Here is a 5248-nt window from a genome sequence, read left to right as displayed (position 1 = left end):
GCACGTGTGAAAGCTGCCGCAGGATACAGTGGGACTATGACATATTGCGATTTGGATGTTATGCCTCTGTTGATACACCCCAAGATCGCATCAGCCTTTTGAGTCGCTGCATCACACTGGCTGCTCATATTTGACTTACAGTCCAACCATACCCCAAGATCTTGTTCACACACACTGCTACTCAGAAGTGTATCCCCCATCCAGTATGCATGTTCCTCATTTTTATTGCCCAGATGTAGAACTCGGCATCTTTTTCACATCTGCCCACTTTTCTTATGTTCACCTTGATGACAACGTAGGGATTTGAGGTTGGTTTTTCATTTCTAGGCCTTTCTTAATCAATGAGAACTTGAGACTCCATTTTACATTTTCTTAAATGAAAGCTGGGATCCCCAGCTGTTCATGGAAGCTGCCAAAATTGGTATTATAAAACTGAAGCTGGATCCCACTGATAAGGAAGGTTGGCCAATTCTACCTGATTCTCCCCATGGCATAATTCCAATTTCCCCCTCGTTTTGTTCCTGGGGTGTCCGGGTCTCGGGAGCAGTATTGGGGGGGGGCCATTTTGGGATGCAGCAGAAGCGGGGAGGTGGAAAAGTCACATTCCAGCACTGAAGATTTTTTTTTCCCATAGTGGACATTGTTGCAGAGATCGGAGCCGGTATTCTGTAGTCTGTGTAAACAGAGCAGCCATCCAGGATTCTAGATTCCTTGCAATACTTTGATACTAAGGATCAGATCCTTAGACCTTTTCATGAACCTTCTGTAACAAGTAAATTAATCAAGTTCCCTTGATAGTAAACAACGTGTAAGAGATCAGATCCTTAAAGCGACCTCAGCAACATCCTTAAAAATTGGAGAGCAATCTATAAGGATTTTAAAAGATGTGCCATTTGAAATACAGCAGGAGCGGAAGGCATATAAGGGACTGACCATATTCTTGCAAAACTGTCAAATTAACTACAGGTGGTTGTTTCCAGAAGGGCTGGTCTTTAAATTTAGAGACAAAAGGGAGAAGATTGACTCCATTTTCAAAGCACAAGAGTTTTTAAAGAGACACGCCAGCTTAGAGGAAGAAGCAGAACTTGCCAAATGGAAAATTATTAGCAGTGACGAGGACAGCAGTCCGGAGGGAGGAGACGAGGAACTGGAGGAGAAAGGAGCGGTGGGAGGTGCTTCCTATAACTTAAGAGACAAGAAAGGCAAACGCCCCAACATCTGAAGAACTTTTGACTGTGCTGCATGGACATATAAGTACTAACCTAAAAGGACTTTACTAAATTAACTAATTTTTATCTTTGACAGGTGAAGAAGCAAGAAGATCGATGGCTCACGGTGAAGAAATGGACTGTATTTACGGTTAAAAGACTAACATACTAATATACTCATCACTCGACCTTTTCTTAATCCCTCTATATACCCTTCCCCCTTCCTTTAAATGTAAAGCAATAAAATTCTCTCCTTTTTAGGAGAGTTTAATAATAATAAAAAAGTTCCCTTGATAGTATAATCCTGAGCAAAGTTATACCCTTCCAAGTTCATTGATTCCCAGGGTGCAATTCGGTTTAAGATTGCAATTAGTATACTTCAGTAAAAAGTCAAAACATAGGACTCGTAGGCAATCCAGGAAAGTGTGGTGTTTTTCAAAGCCTTCCATCAAATGGTTACATCAAATCACGCTGTTCTGATGCACCGAGAAAACCCAGCCACTGGGAATTGATAATCCATGTAGGAGACTTCAAAAGATGTGAAACTTTCCCTTCTGGCCTCCGGAGAAGAGGAAATGCTGCCAAGTGGATTAACCTTCCCCAATATGCATCTTCTTGAGCTGTTATTGCGATGGGTCATTCCAGTCCGTCTCTTCTCTCACAACTCCAAAGGGAAGAGTGACCTTGCTCTTGGGCTGGGAAGAAAATCCAGCACCAAAGCCGCAAGATAAAAGCCAGTAAAATCCCTGGATCTTCACAAAAATGAATTAAAGTTCATCCTCCCCACACTAAGATTTTGGCCTTCACTATTTCACCTACTTGATGTTGCTGAACAACCAATTCCTTAGGCAATTGTGGCCCGGTGGAGAGTCCAGACCACATCAAATAGGAACTTTTTTTCCCCTTGCAGTTTTATATCACAAGCTTTCGTTACCGAGTCTTTGAAAACACATCACAATTTTACAAAATAACATATTATTTATTCTAGATTAACCAAACGTTCAGCCTGTTGTTTCTCCAGATAACTTGGAAGGGCTGAATGGCTCATTATGTTTTTATCCGGGTCCTCCCCAGATCCATGCAATTCACATCCATTTGTGAGTTCCCTGTTGGGAACTCAGTTCTTGGACACAGGGGTCCAATTCAGGTGCAAGGAGAGTGGACTTCAGCCTTCCCACATGCTGCAATCCCAGTAGTTATGGGCAGGACCTTTTTTTGTAAAATAATAGTCCACACCCAACAGCCAAAACTCATTAGCATATCAGGCCACACCCCATGCCTTCCCTTGGCTTGCCTGGGCGCCCCGTGGCTGCGGGGAGCCCGGGCAAGCCGGCCCTTGGACAGGCCCGGGAAGGCCCAGGGAGGCATTTAAATGCCTTCCTGATCCTTCCAGGCCCCCCCGGCCTGCCCACCTCAGAGTCATGGGGCAGGGTATCTCTCTCTAGGCCTTCCCTCTGTAGCCACGCATGAAGAGGTTTTGGCTGTAGTGGGCATGGCCAACTCTGAAGCCAGCCGGAACTCTGTTCCTGTGCGTTCCTGCTCAAAAATAGCCCTGGTATGGGTGTGTGTGTGTGCGACTGCTTTGTGAACTTAAAGTAAGGAGTCCAGTTACAAATCTCCAACATCACCTGGAGTTTGGTCCCTAGACATGAGAAGTTCAATGCAGCGTCTTTCTAGAAGGCTTTTTTGCAGCTGATTTATGATAACCCTTTCAGGTTTTCAAGGCAAGAGATGTTCAGAGGTGAATTGCTTGCCTCTTTGTAGCAACTCTGGTATTCCTTGGTGGTCTCCCATCCAAATACTGACCAGGGCTGACTCTGCTTTGGAGCCAAGATCTGACAAGCTCAGGCTCTGAGGAGGTGCCCTCGTGTAAGCCATTTGCAAAAAGGCACACAAAGGCAGAGGAAGAGTTGCATAAATTGAAGCACATGCCAGAGACGGGGAGAGAAGAATCGCATTAGCAAAAATGATAGTGGCAGCTTGTCCACAGGGGGCACTGAGCCTCCTCTCCGCCCAACGTCACACGGAACATTACAGTTACAGGGCTTTCTGGATGACGCTTCAGTCCTGGATCCCTTCCAGTCTGGCTTTCGCCCGGGTCACAGGACGGAGACGGCGTTGGTCGCCTTGAATGACGATCTCTGAAGGCATCTGGATCGAGGCGGTGTGGTGGCATTGCTGTTGTTAGATCTGTCAGCTGCATTCGATATGGTCGACCATCAGCTGTTGACCCACCGCCTCGCCGACGTGGGGATTCAGGGGCTTGCCGTTTAATGGTTTGCCTCTTTTCCCCAAGGCCGGGGACAGAGGGTGGCTATTGGGGATCAGCGGTCCTGGAGGCATCCTCTTGAGTGTGGGGTGCCTCAGGGGGCGGTGCTGTCCCCGATGTTATTTAACATCTACATGCACCTCCTTGCCCAGATTGCCCGGAGCTATGGGCTTGGGTGTCATCAATATGCAGATGACACCCAGCTCTATCTGATGCTGGGCGGCCAGTCGGACTCCAGTCCTGATGACCTTCATAGGGCATTGCAAGCCATGACTGGTTGGCTCAGGCTGAGCCGGCTGAAACTAAACCCGGTGAAGACAGAGGTCCTGGGCCTGAGTCGGATCGGTTTGGGGCTGGGGCTCCCTTTCCCAACCTTCAACAGGGTGCCTTTGGTGCCGGAGCCGGGGGTTAGGAGTTTGGGGGTGCCCCTGGACTCCTCTTTAACGATAGAGGTCCAGGTGGCAGCCACTGTCAAGTCAGCCTTCTACCATCTTTGGCTGGTGTGACAGTTGGTTCCCTACCTGGATCGTGATGACCTGGCCACAGTGATTCATGCGACGGTCACCTCGAGGTTAGACTACTACTCTCTACATGGGGCTGCCTTTGTTGCAGATCCGGAAGCTGCAGCTAGTGCAGAATGCAGCAGCCAGGCTCCTGGTGGGTCTCACTAGGCGGACCATATCCAGCCTGTGCTGAAGGCGCTGCACTGGCTGCCAATAGCGTACCAGATCCATTTCAAAGTGCTGGTTCTTACCTTTAAAGCTCTATATGGCCAGGGTCTGGCTTATCTGAGGTACCGCCTTTCCCCATATGTTTCCCCAAGGGCACTAGGGTTAGTGGGGCAACATCTGTTGGTTATCCCAGCCCCCAAGGTAGTTAAATATGCTGCAACCAGGGCCAGGGAGTTTTCGGTGGTGGCCCCTACCTGGTGGGGCTCAGAGGCTGAGAGCCGTGGTGAATGGGGCCCCCAGTGCTCACCCAGCATAGCAAGATCAGCACAGGCGGTTAGGCTAGCTCAGCAGGGCCGACTGCAGGTGCGATCCTGCAACTGGGCGACATTGATAACTGCCCGTAATGACTCATTCTCAGCTGGGGCTCCCACCTCAAGGGATGGCCTCCCTGACAAGGTGAGGTTGGTTCCCACCCTCTTGGCTCTCCACAAGCTGTGCAAAACGGAATTACTCCAGAGGGCTTTTTTGCACCAGAAACAGGGCTACAGCGGAACAATTTGGTTCGGAAAGAAGCTTTCGGTAAAGGTTTAGGAACTGTAGATTATACTGCTATGTATACAGTTCATGCTGTCAGCCCCACGTGTCGCAGCCCCCACCCCCCTGGCAGAAAGACCCTTTAAAGGGTCTTTTTACAAGCAGAGTCTGCGGCTGCGACCTCCCCCACCCTCCCTCCTGCTGGATTTAAAGGGCCGTCCAACGTGGTCCCTGCCATCCCGCTGAAGCCCGTTAAATCGGGCAAGAGGGAAGGGAGAGGGGTGGCCGGGCTCACCGGGGGCTCTCCGGGGGCAGGACTTGGGGGCACCCCCAGGACGCCCCCCAAATCCCCCTGCCAGGGCGAGGAGGGGGCCTGGCCACCCTAGCCCTGATGAGTATTTGGATGGGAGACCACCGAGGAAGACTAGGGTCACTGAGCAGAGACAGGCAATGGCAAGCTGCCTCTGGACACCTCTTGCCTTGAAAGCCCCACGGTGTGTCCTATTAAGACTTACGCTGTGCTTCGCCTCTGGTTGGTTTTAGGGTTGCAGGGTCCTTTTCTTCTG

Source organism: Gekko japonicus, unplaced genomic scaffold, assembly GCF_001447785.1.
Source record: "Gekko japonicus isolate JY-2015 unplaced genomic scaffold, Gekko_japonicus_V1.1 scaffold105, whole genome shotgun sequence".
NCBI classification, from domain to species: domain Eukaryota; kingdom Metazoa; phylum Chordata; class Lepidosauria; order Squamata; family Gekkonidae; genus Gekko; species Gekko japonicus.
Note: the sequence above shows the minus strand (reverse complement) of the source record.